Source organism: Microcaecilia unicolor, chromosome 7 (genome assembly GCF_901765095.1).
Source record: "Microcaecilia unicolor chromosome 7, aMicUni1.1, whole genome shotgun sequence".
In the NCBI taxonomy this organism is placed as follows: domain Eukaryota; kingdom Metazoa; phylum Chordata; class Amphibia; order Gymnophiona; family Siphonopidae; genus Microcaecilia; species Microcaecilia unicolor.
Genome location: NC_044037.1, coordinates 46,368,752 through 46,381,457, shown reverse-complemented (window position 1 = coordinate 46,381,457; position 12,706 = coordinate 46,368,752). Strand labels below are relative to the sequence as shown.

The window sequence follows — 12,706 nt, the reverse complement described above, 5'->3', positions numbered from 1 at the left end:
ATTCTTCCATTTTTGTAGCCCATTGTCAGCGCCCTATACCTTCCATTTTTGCAGCAATCAATCACCCCATTCCCAGGTCCTAATGCCTAGAAAAGAAATTGAAGCTTCTTAAAAGAAAGGCATGAAAAGGCACAAAAAGGGGAACTCATCATCCTCTTAAAAGACGCTAAAGGTCACGTTATGGAACACTCAGTCCCAGGCTCACAGCTGTCTGAAAGAAACTTGCTCTTCTCACTTCAGAATTGCTCTTCCAAGTATTAATCCCCCGGGGTCCAGCAGATTCACAATAAGACTCCACTTTGATGTCACGAATGAAAGGAAAGAATATATTCATTGTCTCTATAGAGAAGATATGATTTTCTCACAGTTTACAGTGTATCAGTGGTATGGAGGCAGCTTAAATGCTTATGATTATGAAACATCTTTTACTGTAGTGGTTAAGTGAAGCTAGAAAATTATTTGTCGTGTCTGTGTGTCTCATGTGGCTTGTAAGCTCCACGAAGCAGGGACTGTTTACTATATATGGATCTCTGCTGTGCTGTATACAACTAGCAGAGCTATGGAAATAAACAGTAGGCAATAAGAATTACTACTCTTGTACTTCTTAAAATGCACACCGTGGAAAATGTACAATTATTAGAACGATTATAAAATACGTTGACCTGCAATCTGTTTCTTTTAGACACTCTAGTGCTGTAATTATGAATCTAGCTTGTTAGAAGATTCTGTTTCCTTAGCCTGGAATATTTATATTGTTCAGCTGTAGCAGAAGAGAAGTTAAAGTAAGTGATTCATAATAGCTCCGAAACAATCCACTGAAACCTTTTCATGGTTCCCAAAAGGTACACATTTTTCAGCTCATTTTCAATATTAATCTAAAGCGGCGGTAATTATTTTTGCTAGCAGGCAAGTAATCCACCACACATTCTTTATTACAATAGCAAAACGTATGAATGAGACAAACATTTTAGCTCATTGTCCTTATTTGACAGGTGGTCCCACTGTTTAGGCACTTATTCTAAATGCAGCTTCAATGCCTTGTGATGCAGAATTTGAGACCATTTATTCACGCTATCAATGAGGGAGCAGGATTAAAAGCGTCGCGCATTGAAAAATAGGTTATTTGTCCTTCAAGTATCAAAATAACCATGACATCACAAATATATTTGGCTTCTCTTGCTATGTGAGTTGTTAGACTGATTTACACTTAGCACCGTCTGTAGCATACTGGTACAAAATGTAGTCTGGTTTGCTTGCTGCCTGGCAGAGTTACAAAAGTTTCTGCTGCTCATGTCTCTGCTATGTGTTAAGACTTCTCTTTCACTTGCAAAATACAGCTCCAGCATGGAAGGAGCAAACATGAGCAAACTTCTCCAAAGACTGCAGTTCAGTACTGAAATGGTTCAGAGCTCACAAGGCAACCCTTGGACTACTATCCTGATAATACTTGCCTTTCTTCAGTTCATTGTAGAAGAAAGGGGGCCCAATATTGAAATAATGTATGCTTCTAACATTGGGGCCCTTTTACTAAAGGGTGTTAAGCCCTTAACACGGAGCTAGTGTGGGAAAACAGGCTAACGCATTTTGCAGTATTTTGCCTATTTTCATGCACTAAGCATGCATAAACTATTAAAAAATATTTGTGTAGGGGGGAGGATGTTGTGGGTGGCACTGGGCATTCCTATGCTATCTGGTTAGCATATTAAATTAGCGTTTAGCCCTATTATCACAGGGCATGCATACTCTCCGATTCCAAAAACATCCCCTGAGTGTGCCTTATCACCGTCTTACCACCACTTTGTAAAAGAGTCTCTTAATCTGTTATTTGCAGGCCTTGTGCCACATTAAATCTGGGCTTAGCATACTTTGCGAATTTTATTTATTTATTTAAAAATTTATACTCGCTTAAACCTAAGTGGATCACATCAAAACATAATAATAATAATAATAAAATATATATATAGTTACATACATATCACATAAAACAATAGTGCAACTCATCCAACATCATTGGTGTGGACCATACATTTGGGATGGCAATATGTGGAGGGGCATTTTTGATATGATGTCTAAGTCAGACTTTGGACATTTTGCACTAAACATCCAAAATCCGAATAGGAAATATAGCCATTTTCGAAACTGCAAAATGTCTGTTTTTTTTCTTCGAAAATACCATTTGTAACAAGGTTTTGTGCTCTGTGTGTTTATCTTTTCAAATCATTATAAAAAAAAAACCATACAAGTGAAAAATGCACAAAATCAAGCCATTGGGATGTAGGAGGGGCCAGCATTTTTAGCAGACTGGTCCCCCAGACATCCCAGAAGAGCAATGGAGCACCCTAGGGGGCACTGCTGTGGACTTCATAAAAATGGTCCCAGGTACACATCTCACTGTTGCTCTCTTATCTTGTCTGCTGAGCCTTCCAAAACCCACTACCCCCTAATGTACACTACTACAAAAGCCCTTATGGATGAAGGGGGCACCTATATGTGGGTACAGTGGGATTCTGGTGAGTTTTGGAGGGCTCACAGTTTCCACTACAAGTGTAACAGGTAGGGGGAGGTGTGCACCTGGGTTTACGTGTCTACAGTGCACTACACCCACCACTACACTACTTCAGGGGTCTGCATCCTGTGCTAATGGACCTGGCTATAATATCTGAGGCTGTCATAGAGGCTGGTAAGTACTATTTTTATTCACATTTTGGGGGGTGGTGGGAGGGGGGTCAGTGACCACTAGAAGAGTAAGAAGGGGATCATCCCTGATTCCCTCCAGTGGGAATCTGGTCATTTAGGGCACCTTTTTGTGCCTTATTCGTTGTAAAAAGAGGTCTAGTCCAAACCGTTTAGATTTTCAACCTAGACGTTTTCATTTTGTTCCAGTATGGCTGTAAAACATCCAAGGGTTAGGCACATTCTAAGCCCGCCTTAATCCCACCTTCAAAATGCCCTGACACCCCCCCTCCCTGTGATTTGGACACACTGCAGAAGAATTGCATAGATAAACCAGGTCTTAAAAATATGATTTGTTTGTTTTGGGAGGAAATTCATCCAAATGGTGCTTTAGGACACTTTTTGGAAGTTTTTCTCTTCCAAAAAAGAGCCCCATAGAGTATCAAATTCTACATTCCTCAAAGTAAGGCCTGTACAATAAAAGAAGTTTTCAACTGCTTTTTAAACTGGATCGTACTTACACATAAACGCAACTGCCCTGACAAAATATTCCAAAGCAGTGGGCCAGCCACTGAAAAAGCCGAAGCTTATGTACTAGCATATTGAACCCTAGACGGCGCCTCCACAGTATGCCATATTGCAGTCTCTGATCTCAACGACCGCACAGGATGATACATATGAATAACATTGGTAAAATACCAAGGTACGTTCCCATACAAAACTTGCTGACTAATAGACAAAACCTTGTACTCTATCCTATATTTCAACCAGTGTGGCTATTTCAAAATTGGGGTTATATGGGCAAACTTAGACGTACCCATGTACCCACTATCAACCTAGCTGCAGAATTCTGAATAAATTGCAAAGCCTTCACCTGGGAATTTGCAATTCTTAAGTACAATGCATTACAATAATCTACTTAACAGCAAACTCTGAACCATACTTTGAAAATCCACCATCATCAACATTGGTTTTAACTTATGTAGCAAGCGGAGTGGATAAAAAGATATCTGCAGAACCCTAGCAATCTGCTCTTGCGTAGTATGCTTCGCATCCAAATTGGCATCTTTGAAAATTTAATAAGGCTGAATACCTACATTTATACTCAAAATTTCACTAAATTCCTAAATTTAAAAGCATAAAAAGTGGGTGGAAACAGGGGTAGATTTAGGGTGTGGAAAAAAGGTTAGGTATAAATCAGCTATCAACATCCTGGATCTCACCAATATCGCCAACACTGTTCAATGTATTCATGGCTCCACTCAGAAAAAAACTAGAGATCATGGGTTTTAACTCATTCTTCTACGCATATGATGTCACCATTTACATACCGTTCAACAACATCACAGAAATAATGGACAAAGTCAAAATAGGTCTGGACCTTATGGAAATCTGGGCAGAAACTTTCAAACTCAAATTAAACAGAGACAAAACTAAATTCCTGGTATTGTCAAGCCCGCATAATCCCACAGCCCACCAAAATTTCACAATAAACCATCAAACATATCAAATTGAAACACAGTTAAAAATACTGGAAATCATTCTTGACAAACACCTAACACTAAACAGTTGGAGGAAGACTCCTGCTCAGCTTAGCGGGAACAATGATTTCTCACTTGTCTTCTTCTTTCTATGATCTCTCATAGTTTATGAAAGTTAATCTCTTTTTCTTCAACCTTCTCAGCTACTACTTTTGAGAACCAAAGTAGTCTTCTTTTCATCTTACTTTTATTTACTCTCTTTTCCAAAGCCCTTAAAATGGTTCCTTTCAGTTTTGTCCTCTGCTTTCCTACTTCTTCCAGATGTTCCCATCCAGCTAACAACTTCTTGAGGTAATTCCCCATCTGAATAAAGTTAGTTTTTTTTTTTAAGTCTAGAACTTTCACTTTTGAATGAACCCTTTCCAGACCTTATTAAACCACTCCATCCGATGATCACCCACTATTACATCATTATCGACAATCACTTTTTTTGGCATTGTTTTCTCTGTTCCCACTGTATTCTATGTTGTGATGTGAGAGAAAAAGCTGGGAACCACTAACTCATATTTGTTTATATTTAAAACATTATCAGGCTTATTTTCGAAAGAGAAGGACACAAATTGGGAGATGGGCGTCCTTCTCCTAGGGTTACCCAAATCAAAATAATCAAAAGCCAATTTTTGGCTTTCCGTCGCGGGGACAACCAAAGTTCCCGGGGGCGTGTTGGAGGTGTAGTGAAGGCGGGACTTGGACGTGCCTAACACATGGGCGTCCTTGACCCATAATCGAAAAAAAGAGCGTCCCTGATGAGCACTTGGACGACTTTACTTGGTCCTTTTTTTTCTTACGACCAAGCCACGAAAAGGTGCCCAAACTAACCAGATGACTACTGGAGGGAATCGAGGATGACCTCCCCATATTCCCCCAGTGGTCACCAACCCCCTCCCATCCTCAAAAAAATGTTTTTCTAATATTTTTTGCCAACCTCTATGCCAGCCTCAAATATCATACCCAGCTCCATGACAGCAGTATGCAGGTCCCTGGAGCAGTTTTAGTGGGTGTAGTGCACTTCAGGCAGGCTGACCCAGGCCCATCCCCCCACCTGTCACACTTGTGGTGGTAAATCTGAGCCCTTCAAAACCCACCAGAAACCCACTGTACCCACATCTAGGTGCCCCCCTTCACCTGTAAGGGCTATGGTAGTGGTGTACAGTGGTGGGTAGTGGTTTTTGGGGGGGCTCTGCACACAAGGTAAGGGAGCTAAGACCCCTAGGGTGCCCGGTTGGTGTCCTGGCATGTGAGGGGGACCAGTGCACTACTAATGCTGGCTCCTCTCACAACCAAAGGGCTTGCATTTAGTCGTTTCTGAGATGGGCATCCTTAATTTCCATTATCGCCGAAAATCAGAAACGACCAAGTCTAAGGACGACCATCTCTAGGGATGACCTAAATTTCAAGATTTGGGTGTCCCCGACCATATTATTGAAACGAAAGATGGACGCCCATCTTGTTTTGATAATACAGGTTTCCCCGCCCCTTCCCCAGGACGTCCTGCGAGGACGTCCTCAGGAAAACTTGGACGCCCCTTTCGATTATGCCCCTCCACATACATCCTTTTCTGACAATCAAATGGCAGTCAAGGCAGTTTACAATAACTCAAGATCCATCAACATAATACAGTAAAACATACTAAATATAACCTAATTTGATGGGAAAAATTAAACTTTATCTACCTAACCAACTATTCTACTGGAAACAAATAATCCTATGCCTTTTTCTAAATATTATCCAGTTAGATTTGCTGTGCATTTAGAATGGGAGGATATTTCACAATCTCAGGGACAGTTACATCCCTGCATAATATTTATGCTATTGTTCAAAAAGAATGGGAGATACAAAACTTCATTCATTCATATAACATGATTCCTTTTGGGCAGTTAAACTTACTAAATTATAAACGTGCACATAATTTTCAGGTGTCTGGAACACCCCTAATTATATGCCAAAAATCAAAAACTTAGGGGCTTGGTAGCATCTAGTCATCACAATCTCAAACCCACAAGAGTATTATGTTCCCTCAGCACCCAGATAAACACTAGGACATTTACTTTTCTAGCACAGATGTGCTTTGTTTTAAAGAGGTCTCATTGCTGAAAAACCGTTAACATGATGGCTTTCCAAGTCTCTCTCTTGCTCTTTTCAAGAATCTGCTCCTGATCCAAGCCCTTGTCCCTGGTTTCTATGCCGACAGCACAGAAGTTTGTGTCTGAGAAAGGAAACGTGAACACTAATTCAAACTACCATACGATGCCAGTAAAGCTACTTAAGCATCCTGCTAGATTAGGGTTTGTAGCTTAAGATACCTGTGTAAAAGAAAGCAAGCTCTTGCTAATGCATCATATGGAGAATTGTGGTGGCAATGCTATAAGTGGGCACCTTAATGTAGGTGTCCTGATGGCGTGTGGTGAGAATCCATCCTATAGTGGCATCTGGGTACCCAGATTCCATTATAGAAAACTGACATAACCCAATATTGGCCTACCTTACATTTAGACACTGTATATCACAGAGGCCAAGGAAAGGTGCAAACCCTCCATATTTCTAGTCAGGGGCGTAGCCATGGGTGGGCCTGGATGGGCCCAGGCCCGCCCGCCCACCCCACATCCCTCGCATGTCGCTCGCTGCCTTTTCTCCGGCCACAACGGAAATTCTTGTCCTCCCCGCCGGCGCTGCCTCGGTCCCTGCATGCTACCCAGTACCTTCAGTCCCTGCATTCTTTTCTTCGATCATCGCTGGCAGTGCTGCCATTCACACAGACAGCTCCGCTCCCCTCTGCCACGTCCATCTGGCCCTACGTAAACAGGAAGTGCATCAGAAAGGGCCGGATGGACGCGGCAGAGGGGAGCGGAGCTGCCTGTGTGAATGGCAGCGCTGCCAGCGACGATCGAAGAAAAGAATGCAGGGACCGAAGGTACTGGGTAGCATGCAGGGACCGAGGCAGCGCCGGTGGGGAGGACAAGAATTTCCATTGCGGCCGGAGAAAAGGCAGCGAGCGAGCGACGTGGGCGGGCGGGCCTGGAGGGAAAGTGGGTGGGCCTAGGCCCATCCAGGCCCACCCGTGGCTACGCCCCTAAGGGTTTGCACTTTTCCATGGCCTCTGTGATATACAGTGTCTAAATGTAAGGTAGGCCAATATTGGGTTATGTCAGTTTTCTATAATGGAATCTGGGTACCCAGATGCCATTATAGGATGGATTCTCACCACACACCATCAGGACACCTACATTAAGGTGCCCACTTATAGAATTGCTAGCATAGTGATTGCATAACAAGGACATAGGTCAACCCATTATCTAATGAAGACTTATGCTTTATATGACAGACTTTAAACTGTCAAAGCAATGATAGAATAAATGATAGAAGTTGGAAGATGATAGAACGTGCTGGAACAGGATTCACCATAACAGGAAACAGAATATTCTGGAAAGATGCATATTCATTAGGTAGGAAGGATAATTATAATTAAGATAATGAAGAAAGGAAGAAAAAAGTATTTAAGAGGAAACAGAACTGAGGATGGCAAGCCTCAGTGTGTCGACTAGCAGGTGGACATATTGACAGTTCCCAGGGAAAACTCTGTTTTTATTTGCTATGTATTATACTCTATTGGGATTTTATTTGTTGATATTTCAATAATTACTGATTGGCTTCTTTGACTATTTGAATAAACATTTATTATGTCTAATACTTATTTAGTAGTCAGAGTTTTTCTTGTCTGGGGGGCAAGAGTCCACCCTCAGGAGACCTCCAGAAGGCTACTCCTGTCTCTGAGGCAAAGACAAAAGTATGCAACACCCAGAATTACACCAGCTGTAGAACTAGGGGCCGATATTCAGCAGGCAGCCCGGCTAACTCCCACAGTTGGTGATGAGATCGGATATTCTATGCCGGTCCTTTTCTGATGACCGGCATGGAATATCTGGTTTATTCTTGGCTGGTTTAAACTTAATATTTGTCAATGGCCAGTTAATTTTATAGCAGCCAAAAACAGGTCTGCTATTTTGACGACCCAATTTGGCCACCAAACGTAGCCAGTGATGCATTGCATGCACAAATCTGGTCATATTCTGGATTTGCGCACTCAACTTAAGTAGTTAGCAAACCAATTGGCACTAATTAGAATTTATTTTTATTTTTGCTACATTTATACCCCGCACTTTCCCACTCATGGCAGGCTCAATGCGGCTTATATATTGTATACAGGTACTTATTTGTACCTGGGGCAATGGAGGGTTAAGTGACTTGCCCAGAGTCACAAGGAGCTGCCTGTGCCTGAAGTGGGAATTGCACTCAGTTCCCCAGGACCAAAGTCCACCACCCTAACCACTAGGCCACTCCTCCACTCTTACAACTGTCTAAGTGTATTCTGTAATGTAATTGCGTAAATTCTAAGCTGCATAGTTGAAAAGGGGGCATAACCAGGAGCATAGAATGAGCAGGTGAGCAGGTCATGGGCATTTCTAAAATCTATGCATGTTATAGAATACACCTGGTCTGCACTAATTTAGGGGCCTTTTTCAAAGGTGCGTCGGCACCTATGCACATCCAACATGCATCAAATTGGCACTACTGCCCAGCTACCATGTGCCCCGGGCGGTAATTCCATTTTTCGCACACACTCAAAACGCGGTAGAAAAGTTTTTCTACCATGGGGCCCTTACCCGTTGGTAATCGGCAGTTGACATGTGCTGCATGCTTACTGCACAGTTAGTACGTGAGACCTAACCGCTAAGTCAATAGGTGGCATTTAGGTCTCAGCCTGAAAATGGATGTGTGCTGGTTTTCATTTTGTTGCATGTCCGTTTTCTGGCACATTAAAAAACTCCCCCTTTTTCCAGGCATGCGTTTTTAGCTAGAATTTAGGGCACTTTTCCTGGACCCTGTTTTTCCACGAATAAGGCCCCAAAAAGTGCCCTAAATGACCAGATGACCACTGGAGGGAATCGGGGATGACCTCCCCTGACTCCCCCAGTGGTCATAAACCCCCTCCCACCACAAAAAATGATGTTTCACAACTTTTTATTTTCACCCTCAAATGTCATACCCACCTCCCTGGCAGCAGTATGCAGGTCCCTGGAGCAGTTGTTAGGGGGTGCAGTGGACTTCAGGCAGGTGGACCCAGGCCCATCCCCCCCCCCTACCTGTTACAATTGTGCTGCTTAATGCTTAGTCGTCCAACCCCCCCCCCCCCCGAACCCACTGTACCCACATGTAGGTGCCCCCCTTCACCCCTTAGGGCTATAGTAATGGTGTAGACTTGTGGGCAGTGGGTTTTGAGGGGGATTTGGGGGGCTCTACACACAAGGGAAGGGTGCTATGCACCTGGGAGCTCTTTTACCTTTTGTTTTGTTTTTGTAAAAGTGCCCCCTAGGGTGCCTGGTTGGTGTCCTGGCATGTTAGGGGGACCAGTGCACTACGACTCCTGGCCCCTCCCACGAACAAATGCCTTGGATTTATTCGTTTTTGAGCTGGGCGATTTCATTGTCCATTATCACTGAAAAGCAAAAACGCCCAGCTCACAACTTGGCGAATAAAACATGGACGTCTATTTGTTTCGAAAATACGGTTGGGTCCGCCCCTTCACGGACCCGTTCTCGGAGATAAACGCCCATGGAGATAGGCGTTTCTGTTCGATTATGCCCCTCCATGTGTATTATAAATTTTAGAAACAAATAAATAAGTAAGGCCATGTGTAACTTACAGTATTCTGAAAGTGACACATATAACTGGGACTCCAGCCCATGCCCCTCCCATGCTCCACCCATGTGTACACACCCTTGCATTTGCATACTAGAGCATTTACATGCAGCCTTCTAGAATATCTTAGGGCATTGGTTCCCAAACCTGGTCCTGGAGGTGCCCCAGCCAGTCAGGTTTACAGGATACCCACAATGAATATTCATGAGAGAAATCTGCATGCAGTGCTTCCATTGCATACAAATCTATCTCATGAATATTCATTGTGGATATGCTGAAAACCTGACTGGCTGGGGCGCCTCCGGGACCAGGTTTGGGAACCACTGGCTTAGGGTGTTACAGCACATAAGTGCTACCTGTTGAGCATGTGTCTCTCTATAATCCTGCAAGGGATTAAAAGTATATGACAAATTTATATTTTCATATTTAGAATTTGTTGTTAATTTCTGGTATCACAGTTATTGCTAGTGAACAAAATAAATGATAATCAATCACATCTAGGACCTGTAATAGATTTCACTGAAGAAACAACAGGGCAGCTGATCTGCAAAATCCAATGTGGAAACAGACAAAGCAGATCAGTAGTAGACGCAAACAAATCTTTATTGAAGAAATTCAAAATAATGCAATGCCCGACATAGATCGTGTTTTGCCCATACAGGGGCTGAGTCAGGGGATTCACATGTGTCTCTCCTTTAGCAGTATCTCAGAGGAAAACCAGTTACACATTAAGAGAATAGTGCTTCTCCCAATGTCACTGACTCAGTGCCGTAGCAAGGGCGGCTGACACCTGGGGCGGTTTGCCGCTGCGCACCCTCCCTCCCCGGGTGCAGCATGGCGCACCCCCCCTCGGTGCGTACCCCCCCCCCCGGAGTGCACACCCCCCCTCCGGAGTGCATTCTTACCAAAGGGGGCGGGCGGGAGGGCCGCTCCGCCCCGAGTGCACGTCGCTGGGAGCTGCATCGGCTCCGCTGGTTCCCTGCTCTCTCTGCCCCAGAACAGGAAGTAGCCTGTTCTGGGGCAGAGAGAGCAGTGAACCAGCGGAGCCGACACCCCCCCAGCGGCGTGCATCCGGGGCGGACCACCCCACCGCCCCCCCTTCCTATGCCACTGCACTGACTTCCCCCCTTTAGGCCTGATTGTGGGAAGAAGCAGCCTGAGGGAGTTGTTGCAGTGGGGCTACAAGGCAGGTGTGTGGTTATGAAAGCATACATAACTATAAGGAAGCTGTTGCAGAATGTGGTGACTGCTGTGAAATCCTTATCTAAGAGAGAAAGACGGAGAGGGTGGCCTAAAGGGAACTCGCTGCCAGAAGATGTGGTAATAGTGGTTAGTGTATCTGGGTTTTAAAAAAAGGTTTGGACCAGTTTCTGGAGGAAACGTCTAGTCTGCTAGTGAGATAGACATGGGGGAAGCCACTACTTGCCCTGGGATTGGTAGCATAGAATGTTGCAACTATTTGGGATTCTACCAGCTACTTGCAATCTGGACTGGCCAGTTGGAAGCAGGATACTGGGCTAGCTGGACCATTGGTCTGACCCAGTATGGCTATTCTTATGCTTTTATGTTAGGAGGCAGTAAGTGCTCCTGCATTAATCTTTTTGCCAGTCCCACGTGTTAACAGACAAATTAGCATGGGACCAGCAAAAATATAATAAAAGAAAGGCCTATTTTACAGCTGTGGTGTTAGGATGCGCTAAGTCCGTTATATATGGGGGGGTTAGCCTTGATTTATCACTCGGACTTCAAAGTTGACGCTGTAGCTGAATCCATTTCGCCTTATCTAGAAATCGCTTCACAGTACCGAGACAGTACTGGTCACTCTCCTTTCCAACTTTAAGAAGGAAATATCACTTGGGAAAAACATCTTGCTGTTGCAATTTGATCTGTCCAGTGCATTCGACATGGTGGACCACAACCTCCTTCTGTCTTTACTATCTGAATTCGGCGTTGGTGGTTATGTCTTGGAATGGTTTAGAGAATTTCTCTCATGTCGATCCTATCAGGTCAAAGTCCATTCCGCTATTTCACCACCTTGAAGATCCCCCTGTGGAGTTCCTCAGGGCTCCCCCCTGTCACCTACCCTATTTAATATCATGATGTCTCCACTTGCCACGGCCCTTTCCAACCATGGCTTGCACCCGTACATATATGCAGATGATGTAACTATCTACATTCCCTTCCGCTCTTCTTTATCTGAAAACACTGATGCAATTCAGAATAGTTTTGCCCTCATGGCCAATTGGGCAAACACATTTAAGTTCAAGCTAAATCAGGAAAAAACCCAATGCATCATTCTCTCCTCCCAATTCAATAAATCTATCCCAGGCACAATTTCTACGCTGCACTACTCCCTCCCTATTGCAGATAACTTGAAGCTCCTTGGCATCATTCTGGATTCGCACCTGACCCTCGATCTTCAGGTCTCAGCTCTTCTGAAACAAATGTTCCTCTCCATGCGGTCACTAAGATGTATCAAGCAGTTCCTTCAATTCAACCTATTCTGGACTCTAATCCATTCCCTCGTTTTGAGCCATTTTGACTACTGTAATGGGATTTACACTGGATGCAAAGAACAAACCCTAAAGAAGCTCCAAACGGCGCAAAACACAGTGGCGAGATTACTATTTGGTAAATCTCGGTTTGAAGCAGCGAAGCCTCTAAGAGAGAAGCTCCACTGGCTACCGATCAAAGAGCGTATCGAATTCAAAGTCTGTGCTCTAACCCACAAGATCGTTTACGGGGATGCTCCAGTTTATATGTTCAGCCTGATTGACCTCCCTCCAAGAAACTCC

General features: G+C 43.9%; 1 long non-coding RNA gene across 1 annotated transcript; it reads left to right on the top strand.

Annotated features, from left to right (window-relative positions):
* The first annotated feature begins 1,952 nt into the window (after positions 1 to 1,952).
* LOC115473798 lies at positions 1,953 to 11,338 on the top strand. Its single transcript, XR_003942751.1, has 3 exons — positions 1,953 to 1,963; positions 9,835 to 9,836; positions 11,224 to 11,338. It is a non-coding gene; the product is annotated as an uncharacterized LOC115473798 (long non-coding RNA).
* Positions 11,339 to 12,706: the final 1,368 nt, after the last annotated feature.